Source organism: Marmota monax, unplaced genomic scaffold (assembly GCF_021218885.2).
Source record: "Marmota monax isolate L192 unplaced genomic scaffold, Marmota_monax_Labrador192_F-V1.1 WCK01_AAM20220418_F8-fsc00049, whole genome shotgun sequence".
In the NCBI taxonomy this organism is placed as follows: domain Eukaryota; kingdom Metazoa; phylum Chordata; class Mammalia; order Rodentia; family Sciuridae; genus Marmota; species Marmota monax.
In genome coordinates this window covers 3,206,281-3,227,030 of record NW_026694221.1, presented here as the reverse complement: position 1 = coordinate 3,227,030, position 20,750 = coordinate 3,206,281, and positions in this window count along the sequence as shown.

Genomic DNA, 20,750 nt, shown 5'->3' with positions numbered 1-20,750 from the left:
CCATATTGATCTATATTTAAAATGTATGATTATAAATTAAATTTTACATTCACAATATTTTTATTTCTATGATTGCTTGCTAATGAGTAAAATACAGCATTACAATCTTTGTGAGGAGTCATCCAAACTAAACTGGATGGACAAAAATGGTGAATTGAGAGAGGCATTGATTGGCACTTGAGGATGAAAATGATGGGTTTTGTTGGTGGTGTTGTTTTTTGTTTTGTTCTATTTTGTTGCAAGAATTGAGCTGATTAGAAAAGTTATATGGATGTTCAGAAGGTAAGAATTTCTTTAAAACACAATGCTTGTAGTTCACTGAAGAGAAGCTAGGATTAAATTGCTTTAAATGGAAGAAAGTCTAAAGACAGGTCCCTTAACCTGATTGAGCTATCCAGGATAGTCATTCGCTTTGTAATAACATAAAATTCACCTGATGGTGGATCTAATGTTCCTCTCAAATTGATTTAAGGGTAGACAAGTTTCTTGCTGATTCTAGACCCATGACCTTCCTTTTTTAATAAAATTTGCTTAAACAAATATCTGTAAATCTTTCTTTACCCCTTTCAGATACACCCAAATTATTTTAAATACCTCTTGACAGTTTTATAACCCAGTAATATCCTTCTGGGGCTTGGAAACCATCCCTTGGAAATGAATACATCAAACAAAAATGATGCATCTTTGGAAGGGAAAGTGGCAGCCTGGCATTAATTGGTGCCCATTAGCAAACACCCATGACCTATTCATAGCATTTGTAAACTCAGGAATAACTCACTCAGTAAACAACATCCCCATTTACCCTTCTGTACTTCTTCATTGTCGCACCCTTTGTTTTAGCAGAACTGAGTTTAGGTTGAGTTCTGGTCTCTCCTCCCATTACAGTAGCCTTAAATTATGCTGTCTTTGCCTCTTCAGTGTCCAGTGAAATTTTACTTTGACAGAAGAAAGGTAGAAAAAGATTGATGCTCTTTGTAAAAAATAGTCATGATTGCTGGCAGAAAGGGAAATGTTCCTTTTGCAGACTGACTATCAATGTCCAGGACACAGCATTACTCCTGCCAGGGAAGGCCTCTAACAATGACCTCAGGGAATAGGGTTTGGAATGAAAATACAGGGAGTACTACGCAGTGAAAGAACTCTCAGCCACATGGGCCAAAGAGAAAATGGCAGTTCTTTAAACACCTCAGGGATCACAATCTCCTCAGGGATCACAATCTCCTCTTATTTTTGAGCAAAGAAGTGATTGGGGCAGTAACTACATTTTTAGTCCCTGAAGCTGAGCTACAAAGAAATAAGCTTATAATTATCTTGTGCCCTGACTTCCCCTGCAGGCCAGTGTGGCAAAGAGAATCATCTTTAATATAATGGAGACTGACAATAAACTAGCTGGTGTCTATAAACAGTGTATGAATAGCCATTTGTATTTTTAATTTAATTCCAGATAAAATTTCTGTGTAGTACAAAGGTTAAAATGTGTACATGGTTTTGAGTGAGTTCCAAACATCAGAAATATTGAATCCAGTGATTTATTTAAATAGTACACATAGAAAATACATGTGCCTCTCAGATAAATTCTCTATTTTGTAAAAATTAAATATTTGATAGTAGTGTTTAAAACTTGATAATTGGCAAATTTGTTAACTTATTTTGATTATCTATTTATCTATCTATCTATCTATCTATCTATCTATCTATCTATCTATCTATCTATCTTTGGATACCAGTGATTAAACCCAGGGTTACTTAAACACTGAGCAACATTGCCAGTCATTTTTATATTTTATTTAGAGACAAGGTTTTGCTAAGTTGCTTTAGTACCTTACTAAGTTGCTGAGGCTGTCTTTGAACTTGCAATCTTCCTGCCTTGGCCTCCTGAGCCACTGGATTGCAGGTGTACACCACCACACCTGGCAAATTGGCAACATTTAACAATTTGTTTATGGATACATACTCATTGACAGATAATTTACATTGAGCTATTTCAGAAAGATAATCACTTTTACAAAGTGACTTCTTGATAAATCATCAAAGTTCTTTTAATAAAAGCTCCATAAGCAAAACATACACACCCACCCACACACACACACATACACACACACACACACACCACATACATACACACAACTGACAAGAATATCCAGGTTATTGTGTTGAGGAATATCTAGATGTCTATTACCACACAAAACAACTACGAAATTAGTTGCCTAAGTTACCATATGTCTTTGTATTTCTTCTGTTGTGTGTCTTTCTTTCCCCAGTATGGTTTCAATGTATGCCATTTGACTTGACACAATTATTAAGACTTCAAAATTTTAATTTCAAAGTATCTCAATTTTGATAAACTCAAACATCATCTCAAACATCCCAAATAATTTATGTTTCATATTTGTATGCATTCCAAACAAGAAATATTTAAAAATGTTGACAGAAACTGATACAACAATCTTTAATCATTACATATAAAATTAATCATTTATAAAACCATAATATTTTATATAATCATCAAGATAATTATTAAAAGCACAGGGATCCCTCTTTCTTGTCATTTTATCCTAAAACTTTGAAAGTATATCTGCCTGGTAAACAGTTTGTCCAAATTCATCAGAATTCTCCCTGTGGCTGTTCATTTGAGTGGTCCACTTTCATCACTTTTAAGATTCATGTTTATCTTTTCTCACACAAAGGTCCTTCTCTCACCTCCAAATCAACCTCCAAAGTAGATGGAGATACTCAAACATTTTTCCAGAAAAATAGTCTTGGTTTTTGTTTCTCCTGTATTCCACTCCTGAAAACTTCCAATCAATGCTTTCTGGAGGCCTCATTACAAAGTTTGGCTCATGCTCCCACTGGAAACATCTGGTTAATTGTCCACAATTACAGTGGTCCAGAGAAGTGACCACTTGAGTGTTCTGAATGTCAGCCTCCTCAGAAATATTAGCATCCTGATATCTCTTCCACTAAAGACCATAGAAAATATAAATATCTGTATTAAAAGTTTTAAAATAAAAGCGTAGAAAGTTTTAAAAATAATTATTAGTGCAAATAAAAGAACTATGACATTTAAAGGAAGTTTAAAATAATATAAAAATGTTTCCGTTATAGACAGAAGAAAGAAAGTAACACTATTATTTATGAAGATTTTCGCCATGTTTTAGAAAACAGTATTTCTTAGTGCAAAGGAAAACCATTTAAGATTGTGAATATCTAACTATACTGCTGATTAGTCAATATATTGACTTAATATGTTTATCATTTTCCTAAGCCTTGAGAGTTATATTTAACATTACTGAAATAATTTTAATGCATAAGTCATATATAGGAACTTGGTCTTAGACAAAATCAAAACAGTCCTTAGTAATCCATTATTACTCAGAAAGACTGGAAAAGTATATCAAAATATGTATAAAGGAAAATATAATAGAAATAACATGGTATCATAGAAATGAAACTATATCAGTTATTAATTGCTTAAGCTTTCTTATGTAAGTTCATTTTAAACATTTTTAAAGGTATATTTCAAGTTATCTATTTGGCAATCAGTAATTCTGAAATTAATTTCATCTAAAAATAGAGGAAACTAAATGTTACATATTTCTTTCCTATTTTTTCTTAAATATAAAGTTAAGATTTTTTTATTTCTTACATACATGACAATAGTGGAATGCATTTTAAATATTTTCAAAAGTGAACTTGAATCTTTGAATGTATTTTAAATTAATTGTGCTTTATTATACCACATTCTTTTTTCAAAATTGTAACTGGAATATTGTTTCATATCAGTATTGCTCCTTGAGAATCACTCTCCTCGGGTAGCATGCTGGTGCACACTTGTAATCTCAGCAACTTGGGAGTCTGAGATGGAGGCTAGCCTTGGGAATTTAGGGAGACTCTGTCTCAAAACAAGAAATAAAAAGGAGCATGAATACAGCTCAGTGGTAAAGTTCTCCTGGGATTGATTAAAAGAAGAATCACCCTTCTCTAAATATCAGATTTTAATTTATTTATTTTTGGTGGCTCTAAGGATGGAACCCAGGGACTCATGCATGCTAGGAAAGTGCTCAACTGCATCCTTAAATTTTATTTTGAGACAGGTCTCACTAAGATGTGGAGGCAGTCCTCAAATTTTTGATCCTTCTGACTCAACCTCCCAAGAAACTGGGAGGTACATGCCAAATTTTTCACGTTATAAAATGCCATTCACTTTTCTTCTCAACAATCTCTCCCAAGGTGAGCTTTCAACTTCACTTTATTTCATTAATGAAATGCTGTGTTTTAGTTGGCTTTTGCTTCACTGTGAACAAAATACCAGACAAGAAACACTTAAAGGAAGAAATATTTATTTGGGGCTCATGATTTCAGAGGTCTCAGTCCATAGATGGCCATCATTGCTCTGAACCCAAGAGCCCAGTATAGTTAAGCTGCTCAGCTCATGGAAGAATGAAGAAGCAGAGAGAGTGAGGGGGAGGTGGACAGGGTACACAAGGAAGATGCACTCTTCCAGGGCACAACCCAGTGCCCCATCTTCTACAATCATGCCCCACTTGCCTACAATTACCACCCAGTCAGTCCATTCAAAGTAGGATGGACTGATTAGGTTACAACTCTAATAATCTAATCATTTCACCTCTAAATATCTGAATTAATATGCGTTTGGAGAACACTTCATTTCTAAATTATAAGGGGCTGTGATTCATCAGTTTATCTCTAGGTCCCACATCTTATCCTATCTATACTTTATCCCTAATACCTTCTTTATTGGTATATTTCACAGATATTTCAAACTTGACATAATTAATATTTAATTATTTTTATTCATTGAAAAATCTTTTCCTTTCTAAACTCACATCTTACCCATTTCTCTAAATAGAATCCCATCCTTCACCTGCTCAAATGATGAATGTAGAAAAATTATGATTCTTCTCTAACCAGTTTCAAATCTGTCAATTCCCCCTCCCAATTAATCAGATCTATTTCTACTTTAATTTGAGCCATAGTCCACTCAAGCCTAATTTCATGAGCCTACTAAATACAGTCCATATGAACCTAGACATAAATCATAACTGTACTATATCCTATAATACACTCTTCTATTCCTCCTACTTCTTCAACCCTCATTCCTACTAGCTAGCAATGTCCCACACCACTGATATTAAGATCTATATTCTCAATCTTTCATGCACCGGGACATTTGTGACTTATAATGCTCTTCCTCTCTTCTGTGTTTGGTCACCCTTTTCTTCATATATTTTTAACTGAACATCAGCTTTCTAAATGTGCTTTCCCTGACTGTGCCATTTAAATGTAGAATCCCTTCTCCATTTTAACTTAGCACCTATTTTAATTTTCCTCATATATTTTGTTATGAATCACAATTCTTTTATGTTTCTTTTCTGTCTCCTTCACAATATTTTTTGTGGAGTCAGACAACGTGAACAAGTAAATTATTTAAAACTCATGTTTTATACCTAAAATCACCTCTAAAGAAAGATTATGATTTTGTTTGTGTTTTGTTTGCCTATACTATTCTAAATAGCTTATAGCAAATATGTTCTTATTTTTAAAGAAAGTAATATTAACAGTTTAGTGACATGTATAAAATACATAGTGATTATACATGCTATCACTAAGTTGATAATGTACATACATTGAGCTGGAAATATGTGCTGGCCCATTTCAAAAGGTATATTAGGACTACACAGCTACAGGGTAAGTTCAAATCCCCTGATGTTTTGTTTGCTGGACATTAAATTGGGGGAATAAAGAAAGCAACAATGTAAGGTTGAACATAAATAAATGCCTTGAATGATTATATACATCTATACATTCCTGAATATGTGATTTATATTTTACTTCAAAATTGATACTAAATAAAACTCTCTCTTAAGGATGAGCATGTGAACTGAAGTATATAACCATAAATATAACCACAAGCCAATTTTGGTGTTTTTTACCAACATATAAAATACTAACCATTTTAAACATTAGTATTCAACCTTGCATTTCATATTAGAGAGACAGGATTTTCTTTACACAAATTCTATAAACAATCATAATTGATATCTTAACTACAGAAGCCACCTGTTTTAGGTACACTGACATTCAGCCACACAGCCAGTTTTATACTATAGTCTGAAATAGCACATACCATTATAATCATCTGACTATACACACTGAAAAGAACAAAAAATTCAATAGCATAAATGATACAAGAAAAAATCACATCTGTGAAGTTTCATTTGGGGGAAGAACATAAAAGAGAACACTCTTACTGTATCACAAGCTGTTGTTACCAATTTTATCTACAAATCATATTTTACATATGTTCTGCTTTTATGCAGCACAATACATTTAGATTAGATATTCATTATGAAGGAGATTTGCTGTGTCTTTTCGGAATTTACTGAAAGAATAATTAAACAAAAATTTTCTGTATCTTTTTCTCAGATCATGAATTGGCAAATGTGCCAAATAGGAAAAAAATACATATATATATATATATAAAATGTATATACACAATATATATGCAAACAAAGCAGTGATTTTCTTATATGATTTACCTGTGATGTTGTGGTAATATTTAAGGTCCTTAGTATAAATCTTTTTTATCATGTTAAAAATATGTCAATCAATTACTAAGATATTACTGAACTATTAAGACAACTCATGTGTCTAGAAATGCTATTGAAATATCTGAATATCAAATCTAGTTGCAGATTTTATATTAACAACACAGAAATGAAAATTGCATAAATTTAATATAAGAAATTTTCAACAATCTTCCAATATCCAAAACCTGGATATATTCAAGTTTTGTCATTGTGTTGTCTATACACAATGAAATATTGTCTGAAATATTTCATTAAATATATAGAGTGTGATTCAGGTGAATTTCAAGTCTGCATTCTTTCTTCTTTAATATATCCCAATTTGACATGTACATAATATTTACTGACTTAATTTTTACACAAATAATGAATTTTCAAATTATCCAAAATCAAAATCAATTAAAATGCCTTTAATTTTTTATAACCTTTGTATTTGGTATGTTCTTTCTGGAGGTTGGTCACTTTCACTTCCTTAAATGACAACGGCATATGTTGCTCTGCACCAATTTCTCCATTTGAAAATTGCCCTGGCAGTTTCAATCTGTCAGAACAGCAAAAGGGGTGGTGCTTGGTGTGTATTGATCTAACAATTTTGGGAATAGTGTTATTAAGAAAGTACATAAGAAGCATATTGTGAAAATGATTATAAGAAAAGAAATATGAAAATTAAGTCATCCAAACACTATCTCTAAGTTTTTAAAGACTCCATAATACGAAATTAAATTATTATGCTTTTAATTATATTTTCACTATCTTTACAGACACACAGATTTTTTTTGACTATTTGATTGATGTCCAAAGGGTTTTTTTCAAAATTCATAATTAACCTAATATTTATTGAAATGATCACAAATTACAATGTACTTCGTGGAATTCTTGGAATAATGGTACCTTGACATGGCTATTTTCATTAAGGGGCACACAAATGAGTTTGGAAAACTGACAACTGAATAAATGTACAATTCCTGAAAATTAAAAAAAGCAAAGTGATAAAGTCAGCTATTCAAGCATCACATATCAACATGGTCTCATGCCATACAGAAACTGATAAATTTGATAACTTAAAACGCACTTTAGATAGCTAAAAGGCCATCTTCATTAGGCTATCAATTAAATTCACAGATAAATAAGTACTCCTAAAGCTCATGTACTTAATGTATACCTATGCAAAGGAATGACTGGATGAATTTGGGATGAGGATGGGAATATAAGCTACTAGAACTATGAATTCAGTTTTAGCTTATTCTTCATAATTTAAACATTGATTTTCAGAATGTAAATTTTATTCATTTTTTTTTCTTCAACAAGTTCCTAAGGACAAGTTACCAATTTGTATTTAACAGAGAACCTAAGCTTGTAAATATGTATACTCTTACATTTACAGATTTTATTAATTCCTTTGTTTCACAATTATTTAGCCATTCATTTTATTAGTGATTTTAACTTTTTTTTGTACTTACTCATTCAACCTATTTCAATGTTGCAATTTTAGTTATTATATTTCTTTATATGATGTTTAATTTTGTTTTATTATATTTCTTTATATGATGTTTAATTTTTAGTTTTTCTAGTGAAGCATGTCTAAATGTGCTACAGTGACACTTATTTCAAAATTTGTGTTTGAGGAAAGTCTATCAATGACCAAATAGTTATTATAAGACTTCAAGCTTTTTCCATGTGCCTTGTCAATCTCCAGGGAGTTAATGAAGTGCATAGTGTCACCCTTAGCTACTTATGGTCATCCTCATTTTTACTAGAATATTTTGTAGGATTGTAATCCACTCTGGGAAATGCACACGATAAGGTCTGAAATGTCATGATTTAGTGTATTATTTAAATTAAGAATATATGGTGTTTGTAAAGGGAAAGCTTAATTTTATTTTGCAGTTACTCTTCAAATACACCCATTAAAGCCCACTGTTTTTACTTCCAAGAATAATTTCCTGATAAAATATAGCATTATCAAATCAGAATTAGGTATTAGAATTTTATCTATAACAAAAATATTGGATTCATAAAATCAGACTTTTCCTTATGTAATATTTCATGTATTCTGAAGGAGTAATATCTTTTCTGAAAGATTATTAGATACTGGTCACTACATCAAAAATTGTATAAATATTATATCCTTTATTTCTTGATGAGCTTTGATATCTTGAGGCTTAAATATGAGGATCTGAGCTCAATGACATTCAAGGACATAATGCTAGTGGTAATATTCTCTGGCATGGTTGCTGCTAACACCAACGTTTTGAGTTAAAAACTGTTCTTAATTGATGTAATTTGAAAAATGTTTTATCAACCTTATGTAATCACAAGATGTTAAGTTTCCATAAATTTATTGTTACAGAATAGGGAAAGGCAACAGAAAACTAAAATATGCTTGAAAAACCAATATTATTTATCTATTTATTCATTCATTCATTCACATAACTGAACAGGTCTTTTTTTGCCTGCTGCACAGCATGAAAATAATGACGAAACAAGTTTCAGTTTTTTAATGAGTTGCCAATCTTGTGGAGATAAGAGAACAAGCCTCAAATCTCCCTCCCCAAGGATAGGGTTTAGAGGCATTTATGAGATAAACAGGATGGTTTATGGCATGGAAAAGGTGATTGAAGGTAGGAAAAGTAAAGTAATTGGTGGTTTATGCACCAATGAGTGCACAAAGAGCTAAGTGCCTTCTCTCCAATCAAAGCAAGTCATGTTGATATCCTTCTACACTGTTAAAAATTCTTCCATGTTGCTGAATCCTACTGAGTTCTGTTTTATTCTTAGCAGACCCCAATCATCCAAATTCCTTAGGTTCCACATCAGCATTCCAAGTCAAGTTAGATAGTTTTCAATCCCTCAGGAAGCCTCCTACACAGCCAGAGCATTAGAAGTACATCCTATCCTTCCCTTGCACCTTTCCCCAAGGGAGAAGTCACACATTCAAGTTTTTTTCCCAATTAGGAGTGCTGCTGACTTGAGGGATGGATCAACAAGTAGGATATGAAATGGCTTTTCTTTCAAGAAAGCTATTCTTGAATTTGAACTTGTCTAGTATACTCATATTTCCTAACTGGTTTCTGACATTCTTATAAATGCTTTTCTAGATCATAGAATGTTAGTGAGTTGATTTTTTTGTGAAAAAGTGAGGTCTGGGCTTTACTATTCCACCATCTCGTTGAGGTGACTACTCTTTTTAATTTTGAACGTATTTTATATTGACATTTTCTAGAATACTTCTTAATAGATATCTTTCTAAGGAAGAACTACAAATATTTTAAAAACAGATTTTTAAGCCCATATTTGCCCAGCTTTTTAAAATCTGACTCACATTTTTTATATAGGCCACACATAAAAATATCATTGCTTTAGACACTGGAAATGTAGATGTACAAAATAGCATTTCTGCTACCATGGTATTGATATTTTAGAGTAGGAAACAAATATTACAAATGCGTAATTGCTTCCTTTTTACCCAGATTATATTATGATATGGTTCTTAAATGTCCCCAAAAGCCATATGCTAAAGTCTTTGTTGCTAGCCTGTGGCACTCTTGGGAGGTGGTGGAACCTTTAGCAGGTGGGCCTAGCTGCAGGAAGTTAGGTCACTGCGGGTAGGGCCTTCACGGTGATATTGAGCTCAGCCACTTCTAGTCTCTCTTTGCTTCCTGGGCAACATGAGATGAACAGACTTCCTCTTCTACATTTCCTGCAATGATACATTGTTACATCACATGCCCAAAGTGAAGATACAGTGTGACTATGGACTGGAACCTCTGAAACCATAAGCCAAAACTAAACGTTTTCTAGTTATAAGTTGATCATCATAGTGTTGGAAAGCTGATGACCTGATACTACTTACATGCAAAAAAGTAATGACTTTCTTCTTATTCTCTTGGATTGCTTCATCAAGGCTATTTAAACACCATTACTGATGAAAGCCACTTGTGGAAATCCTGATGTAGAAAAGAACTGAGGCCTTTTGCTAAAATCCAGTTTAGTATGGTATCCTATAAGTAAATCTTCTAGCCACTGTAGAGCGGGCAGATGAATGGAGCCAAGGAAAATAGGTACAACTGTGAGTGAGACCTTCAGCCAGAATATCCAGCAAGGCTGACTGTAATTCTGACCTGCAGAAACTGCAGGTTGTTTATAGTAATTAACATTACCTTTAACATAAACAACAATGATTGTTGTTTATAGTAATTAACACTAAAACGATTTCTTATGTGTGAATATATAACTGATATTAATACAGTCATGTTTGTTTTGAGGTTAGTTTTTCTTTAGTTCTAGAAAAGTTATCCGTATATTCAAAGTCTCTGTGGGTATGCATCTTTTCTCCAGACATTGTCACTTTCAGTTTCAGTATTCATCACTTACTTTCCTTCAGTAGTTTTAAATGATATGCCATGGTTTTCTAGCTCCATTGTTTTATTCTTGAAAAAGTGACTGTCAATCATATTGTTGCTTTTTGAAGAATGGATACTTACCTTGAAATGTTTTACTTTGTCTTCTTTCTTTGGTTTTTGTAATTTTATTCTAAAAGTCTAAGTGTTTGACATTCATATTTATTTTGCTATGAGATAATACTCTTTTTGTCTGTGGGTCAATATCTGTTGTAGGTTTTAGAAATTCTGAGTTATCATCTTTTCTTTTTGATTGATTATTATTATTTATCCTTTGTGTAGAGCTCAAATTTTATATGTGATTGATCCCTTCCCAGACTTCCTAAATTACTTTTGTATACTATGGTTTCTGCTTCTTTTGAAAATATTCTTCTGTAATAGAGTCAATTAGCAGGATTCACATTTGTCATGTTCTAGAGAAAGTTCCCAACTTTTGGTGGTTTGACTTATAAAAAATTATAATTACAATTACAATACTGAAAAGCAATAAACTGTTGTTACAACTTCGAATTTTGATCTTTTTCTAGGCTAGGGATGTTTAGGACTTATTATCTATCCTCTTTTGTGTTACTGGGCTATGGCCCTCATGCCCAGTCACATATGAGATCATGAAGGTAGAAAATCAATACTCTACAGTATATTGGATTGCTAAGCTAGGGGCATTCGATTAATTTTATACTATATATTCTTGATATTTTTTATTTTTAAATTATTTTCTATAATTTGTATAAATTAATTCTGTATTAAATATACAACAAATAATATCTCATTGTTTTCACTGGATTTCTTGACCCAGAGAGTCCTATCAAAATTAATTTCATAGCTATTCAAATTATAACTAAGATTTCCAATGAAAAAGAGTTCATTATCATTTATATATGAAAATAGGACTTTAATATATATTATAACTACATGAACATATTGGATTCCTGCTCAATATGTAAAAGGAACAAGTAGTAAATAACGTTCAATATTCATTGACAGAATATTACCAAGTTTGCAACAGAAACTATTGGACTGAAATCTTCCCCTGTCACATGAAATCTGTTACATAAAAGGTCTCTCAGCCTTCTGTTTTCCTCTTGTGTAAAGGAAGAATATTTTTAAAGTCATGTTTGTGGTGAGAACAAAGCACCATAATACAAATCAAATTGATATGTAGTATATAAGACTTGAAATTGGCAATTATTTTGATTCTAAGAAACACATTAAAAATTTAGAGATATGAAATTTCCAGGATAAACTCTTACCTTTGTCAATTTCAGGCTGTATTTTCAACAGGTTCCACATAATCTAATATTTTTTGGCATAACAAAGAAGTGATTTATTTTTTGTTAGTCATTTTCATACATTCTTAGTGTGAAAATAAATTGATAGAATTTTGTAAATACAATTTGTTAGTATGTACTGGGTAGGTTAAAATGCTTTTATTTCTTGACTAAGTGATTTCTACCTCAAGAAAACTGAAAAGTGATTTTTAATCATGTGGAGGTGAAGTTCTGGATTTTTTCTCTTCTTTTTTTTTCTCTATCCCTCCCTCCTGTCTCACCCTCTCCTCTTCCTTTACTCTACTGGTTTTTCTTCTATTTATTTGTTTTAATTGGTGCTTTATAGATACACATAAAAGTAACCTATATTTTCTACTTATGATGGGTTTACCAGGACATGACCTCTTTGCAAGTAAAGAGGCCTTTGTATACAGTTTCCATGGACACTGAATTAATAAGTACTGAAACGGCTTCTAGTATAATATAAAGCTAAGTTGCTAATAATATTTTCATTACTGATAACTATCTACTTTTGTTTTATGTGGGCTTCTGGTTACCAATACCTTATTTAGTATAAATTGTTAATTTATTAACATTAGATTCATGACCAAATGAAAGCTTATCTAACACACTTACAATACTCCATATGGCACTTCATCACTTTCTTGGACTTAGGAACACTAGACAGCACTAAACTTCTATGCTTTCAAGTTATTTTAAAATCATCAACAGAAACCATAAAATTGAAAAAAAAAATGCAACACAAATAGACTGCAAAAGGACTATTGCTTATGTTTTGAGAACTGATACAAAATGGTAGAGTCCTGCCTTGTTTGATCTAAGCTGGGAATGTATGCATGGACAATTCAAATTCCTGACTGCTTTCTACCTGCATATGTCCATAAAAGACATGAAAGCACCACAAGTATTGATTTGGTTACAAATCACAAGTAGGAAAAATAGCAAACACGGAGTCTGCAAAAAATAATAATTAACTGTATATTTGAGTCCCATATTTTCAGTGCTATCTATCTAATCCATTTCTAACCTCCCCCACTAGGCCTTTATAAATATTAAAGTTATTTTCCTTTTGAAGGAATATAAAAATTTATTATTGTATTCTACATGTATACTCACATATTTGAATTGCACATTTTTAGCTAAACTACTTTTAAATCATCAAACTCTTACATGACAGTTTTAGAAAAGGAAAAGCTATCAATCTGAACAATTCAATATTAATGGATATTACAATTCCATTTCTTAAAATTATAATACATTTCAGCAGAATAAGTAAAATTTCCAAATGTATGTCTGTTTAATATCTGAATACTCTGTGAAAATATTATTGCTTAATTTATATTAGAAAATAAAGAAGGATGCAACCATACCGTCTTTAATAAAAAACAAATCAAAGGAAAAAAAATATCTGCCATTGCAGTGGCATACATTTGTAATCTGAGCAGCTCAGGAGGCTGAGGCAAGAGGATCACAAGTTCAAAGGCTGCCTCTTAGTGAGGACCAAAGCAACTTAGCAAGACCCTGTCTTGAAATAAAAAAGGGCTGGGGATTTGGCTCAGTGGTTAAGTGCACCTATGTTCAATCCCTGGTACCAAAAGAATACATAAAATAAAATAATATAAAAAAGAAAATATCAAAAAAAGTAAAATAATGATATCAATTGCTACTTATGACCTAGATTAAAAGCTATAGGGTATACTATATATGTCAAGTCCAAACCCATAGTCTGAAATGAGAAGCAATCAGTATAATCATTTTGATTGCAAACATTCTTAGTTTTGGCATGAGAAAAAATATTCATTTCCCTTTTGTTGTAATATTGAAGTTACTCACTTTTTAACAAATGGACTAGTGGCTATTTTCAGAACATGACTTTTCTTTTAACTTGCAGATAAATTGCATAAGATATTAATTCCAAGAGAAATTTATTATAAGCAATACATGTTCATAATGCACATATATATTCATAATGGGAAGGAGCAAAAATTATACATCATATAAACTCTTTTGTAACATACACAAAACATCTAGATGGTTTACTAAAACTTAAATTGTTATTGAGGGATTATGCATGTGACAAAAATACAGTTTAAATATTATATCATTGATAGTGAAAAAGAAGAACACAAATTCTCTATATATTAAGGTTCACTTGAAACAGAACAATGTAACATCATTTCTTTTGCTATATGATTGAAATAAACAATAAAAAGCTAAACTAAACTAAGGTATTAATTTGCATTTTCTAGAATACCAAACAAAATCAAAACAATGAAGTTGATTGAAGACTAAAGTTTGAATATACAAGCTGATGAATTTACAATCACCAAATATTTCACATTTTTATGATTTACAGCTGTGTTTAAATAAATCTATCTAATTATACCGAAGTCTGCCATGTAATCACAGCCTAATTCTATTTGCATGCTTAGAAAATGATAACAATAAGCTCTACTGGGCAATGAAGATTTAGATAAACAAATTGAGAAGTTTCTACATTAATCCTAGGTATTATTTTTTTCTGATTTTTATTTGGTTCCCTGCTTCCAACAGATCATGTTTTTGACCTTAAACCAAAAGTAAGAAAGACAGATAAGTCAATGCTTGACACTTTCCCACAAAGACTGGACCATCTGGACACTTTGTATTTGTAACAGGTGCTTCTGGGATTTAGAGCCTAATTCTGGCCCAGATTCTGTTCTGTATGGGTGACTCTGTTGCTATGTGCAATTGTGCATTGCATTAATTGAAGAGAATAGAAAAGGCCAAGTACAGCAATTAGTCAGTTGGTCATGCAGAAAAGAGTCTGGTGGCTTTGAGCCATGAAATGTTGAATGCACTGATGCACAGTACCATCAGTTTTGCTCTCTGTGGTATGCTCCTAGTCTGTGACAGGTAAAATGCCTTTGTGACTTGATCCTAGTTTTCGGTCTCCTTTGAAAACAAACTGAATTTTTTAACCACAAGGAGAAAGAAAATGTTTATATTAGATACCCTAAAAATCAGCTACACTGGTACAATGTTTTGAATAGTTAACAGAATAATATACAATAGGCATCATTCACAGAAAACTAAAAATAAATCATAAAAAAGATTAATATATATTTTAGTCATATGTGACTTTTATTTAATAAAATTATTAATAATTTCCAGTTTTCTCCTTTATAAATTGGTTTTATTGTCAATAATAAAATTATATAATGAATAGCAAGAATGATACACATTTAATTATTCCATTTGGGAGGGATCAAACAAATAAAACAATCATAAAATGTTAAGACCATACTTAACCTCTATGTTTTTAAAGTAATTTATAGAAATTGATACACAACATTTGTCATGTTTTATATTTTTCCATGTATTTTAGAGTGATACCAATATTTCATCCTTTGTTTATATATAAAAATATCTACTTTTAATTTAATAAATTCAACAAATATTTTGAATATCTACTGCATGTCAGAATAATTCTAGAGTCTAGGCATAAAGCATTGAACAAAATAGAAAACACCACTATCCATGTGGAGTTTAACAGTGGGAAAGCAAGACAATATATATTTGTTGCTTGTTTACATTTTTCATGTAATGATAATTAAGTTGCATATTGGTTAGAGCAATAAAAGCAAAGAGAGTAAGGTAAAGTAGAGAGAATAAAGAGGTTATTTAGAACAGTGAAGCCAGAAAAGAACACTTACAGGAGGTGGTAATAGAGACATAAATGAAATGAAAAAACACATTGAAAATCAGAGGAGAAAAAGAGCATCATAGGCCAAAGTATAAGTTGAGGGATAGCAGTATATACTTATCCACAGACTCATCAAAGTTTATGCATTATATAGGCATTATCTTTTGCATGTCAATCATGCCTCAATGAAGTTTGTTTATTTGTGTGTTTGTTTGTTTTTAAGAGCTAGGGAATTAAGGTGAAACAAGATTGCTGTGGATATAAAGTACCTGCTGTGACCCCGGCACCTCAGGAGGCACTTGACCTATTTTATTTTTAATTTGCTTATAAGCTGAATAGTGTACTTATCAAACACCAAATCCCTGAAGCCAGAGAAAATTATATTAAATTCCAGACTCAGCCACATATTAAATATTTGCTCATTTGTGAGAGATTATAAGAGCAATAATATGGCACTGTTGAGCAGATATAAATGAGATAATATAAGCAAAGCACTTCTTGTAATACCAGATGTGTACTGTGCACTTATAAACACCATCAGTCATTGCCATTATCATCCTCCTCTTCCACAAAGTGGGAACTGTCAGCCCCACCTCCCAATGGGGACACTGCAACTCAGCTACACTGAATCCTATCTATTGTGTCCACTCTAGTATATCTTCAACTTACCCTTTAAAAATGAAATTTGCCAATCCCTTTACAGTTGCTCTCAGTGAGAAGACTACTCCAATAAAATGTATTCTTTCAGAATCAGAAGTATATTTGTCCCACAGAAAGAAGATATTATTCTTTTAAAATAATATTTTCCCATATATATTTTAAAATATATTTAAACTAAAATTGGTACTTTTACTACATTTCAGGTGTGAATATCCTCAATTATTCATATCCCTTGATGCATCACAGTTCATAAAATCTTACTTTCTCAGACCACGCAGTTAGTCCCAAACTCAAATTCTCAAGGTCATTGTCTTACTTCTTTTAACACTCAAGAGTATATAAGACTTTAAAACATTGAGTTCTTAAGAAAAAAATGCTATTTTTTTCTCAAATAGTTTATTTAACATAGTAAGTAGAAAAGTAGGAGGAGGAGGAATCAACTGGAGTACCACAGAGTAAGAAGAGAATGTGGGCCATCTTTTTCATGAGTTACTTCTTTCTTATTGTCAGAATGGCAGAGATGTTTGAGCAACAATATCTCCTATTCAGTCAATGATGTTTCTCATCTCAGGGCTAACGCTCAGGGCATGGCTTTTTCCACATTCTGGCTATTAATGAGTCTGGATATGGCTTCAAGAAGAATCACCCTGGTAATAGAGGCCTCATGGTAGCAGCTCTGGCACCCAGCTCAGACTGCTGTTCCAAGTAGCTCTCAGAAGCTCTTGGTAGAAGCCTCATCTAAAACTACTCTCTCTTTCAGCTTCAAAGGGTGAATTTTTTTTACAGTAATTATAGGTCCCAGTCCCTGCTAAAGCCTTCCTTGACAACTACAGTACCCTAGAATTGTAAAAAGTCATGTTAAAATACCTCTGGAAATTTTCTGGGAAAGAAAACATATTATTTTACATTTTGATGCCATTCTCTAAATGTTTGTGTACAAATGAGGGAGGGTACAGATAATTTGATTCCTTTGAATCAAGCAAGATGTTTATTTTTGTCCACTTTCACTAAGGTTACCGCTTGCTTTGTTCTGTCACTCTGCTGGCAAAGCTCAAGTATAAAGAAAAGAGTTAGAAATCACAAATACTAATAAACATTCCATGAGTAGGATAGAAGAACAAGGAAAAATTGGTTTCAGAACAGTACAGATAGATATCTCATAGCTATTCAAAGTAAATATTAAAATAAAAATAACAAAATTTTGTCACAATAGTTTTTTACTACAAATTTATATATAATCACACACACACACACACACACACACGCACACGCACACTTTTGACCATTGGGTTATTCTAAGCACACGTTCAAGCATTTTTTTTTAAAGAGAGAGAGAGGGAGGGAGGGGGAGAGAGAGAGAGAGAGAATTTTAATATTTATTTTTTAGTTATCGGCGGACACAACATCTTTGTTTGTATGTGATGCTGAGGATCAAACCCGGGCCGCACGCGTGCCAGGCGAGCGCACTACCGCTTGAGCCACATCCCCAGCCCCACGTTCAAGCATTTTTAATTGCAAACAAAAATTTTTTTTTCACTCAACATCAACCTCCAGTAACTCACCAATCTTTTTTTTTCCTTATAGTGCTTAGCTGTTCTACATAATTCTATGCAATTCTTGCTTCAAAGCTTTCTTTATCAAATAAGTGCAATTATTGTTTTCATACTATCCCATGGAAATCATACTAACAAGCAGCAAAATAACCTCAATTTCCAGATTCTCACTTTACTCAATCATAACTTCTTTTTTCATGAAACTCTTTTCTGTTTTTCTGTAATACCCCACTACCACCCACCTACTCTGTTGCCTTGCTATTCAGTTCTTTTGGGGGGAATTGCCCTTTTTGTTCTTGTCCTTTATTTGTCTGTTTCACCAGATTACTTTCCTGAACCTGGATCTATCCTTACTCTGGTGTATTTAGTTACGTCAATTCTTCCATACACTATTCTAAAATAATACATCTTTACCTCCAAATCCCACATTTTCCTTCAGTGTTGGCCCCACAGAGCAAAATAAATGTGAAAACTCTTTTTACTGTGTGGAATGAGAGCAACAGAACTCAATGTTATAACAGATTTGAAGGTCTTAATTTCCCAGTGAAATAGATTTGGGAATAATCCCTCCAATCAAAATTTATTTTAGTTGCTTGTTTAATATGTATCCTATCAATTGGGTTTTAAGTTCCATGGATGTAAAGATTTATTTGAATTTATTTTCCAATATATCTCTAAATACTGGAATATAGTAAACCCTCAAAAGCATTGGCTACTGGAATTAGCAAATAACTTCTTCCCAAATTAAAAAAAATGGGGGAGGTTTTATCCTACTCCAGGTTAAAATATTTGATTTACCATTAAAAATAAACATGAACATTTTTCAGCATGGCAGAAATGTATCCTTTTTTTTTTCTTTCTCTTCTTTATCTTTCCTTATTTTAAACCTGACCTTTATATACCCACTGTAACCTTGTTTAAATATATGAGTTTAGTCATGCTGACCTTTCACATGAATTCACTAATAATTTTTTTAAACTTCTAGGCATGTAGTTCCCATATTCTTTCTAGACTCCTTTAAAACACAACTTTTAAAATGTAGTTTAACTGATATGAACCCATGTAGAACTACTGGCTCCTGTCATTGTGATCCCAATGTACACCGAACGCTCAGGGCACACAGTGCTTACCCTTCTCAGTTACAGGACTGGAGCTCATGAATGTAGGGAAGATGTCCTTTAGAGTTACAGTCCTTAGATAATAGACAGAAAATGATGGTTGAATGAATACCTTATAGTGAAGAATTTCCATTAAGTGACTATTAATTGATATGCCCTAGGGAATGAGAATAAGGATTAAAGGATTTTAACATAAAATGGATTTCTTTCTCTGTAGAATTCTGTTGTTGCTGTTGTTTTTGTGGTACTTGGAATTAAATCCAGGGCTACATTTGCAGCCCTATCTATTTTATTTTCAGGCAGGATTTCTCTAAATTGCCCAGGCAGAGCTCTAACTTGAGATACTACTGCCTTATGAGTAGCTGAGATTACAGACCTGTGCCACTACACCTGGCTGTAGAAAAATTTGAATCACTCAAGTTACACAAAATTACCTTTGTGAGTAGTGAATTTATAGAAGTATGATAATTAAAATGTATTCCTCACATTCATATGTATCTATAATTATAGTACTGTATATCTGTATATAGTACTGTATATTGTATATCTAAAGGTACATCTAAGGATAGTTAATTTGTGTGTGAGTGCATATATATGTAAAGAAATTTTCCTCAATATGTATAAAAACTTATCAATTGATATCAATGTTTACCTATATCTGCATGTAGGATTGTACAGATTTATAATGGAAAGGCAGGCTTAAGCAGAGCCTATAAAATTTTTTCATAAAAAGAACACTTTAATATCAAATGACTCTCTTGAGTCTACTCAAGAAAACAATATAAGTACTACAAAATATTACAATCAATACAATTGAAGAATAAAAAATAAGTCTCTTTGTCAAGAATTTTTTAATGACAAAATCACATGTAACTTTTGAATTCAAGATACTTCAATTTATATTAATGTGTTCAATCAGTTTCCAAGAACTAACATTGCACTGAGAGAGATTATCAATGTAAATTTTGTAAATAAAATTATATTCTGCTGATTCACTTACACGGTTTTCTGGAAATGGGACTTAGACACAGAGCAATATTTGGCAGAAAAAGCAACATCTGTTGTTAGATTGGGCCTTTTACTTTTTTCCTAATTTTTCATAACTGTTCTTCTTAAGGCAATCTGTCTTTTGGTAAAAAGGTGTTGATTTTCCTTGCTTATAATAAGCCTATAATCATGCACCAGGCTGTCATAAATCGAACGTGAGAATTTAGTGTCATGATTAGTCTCTAAAGATATAAAGAATACAAATGTTGGTAATATACATAGAATAAGAACAAAAAATATGAAGAAAGCAAGCAAAAACCATGTTAAGTATAAAAACTGTTACATTGTTAGGTATACATTATGAAAATAGCACAATTCTGCAAATAAAGCAATTTTACAGAGGGAATCAAAACTGACTAAAGAATTTGGGTCAATTTGTTTCTCACCTCA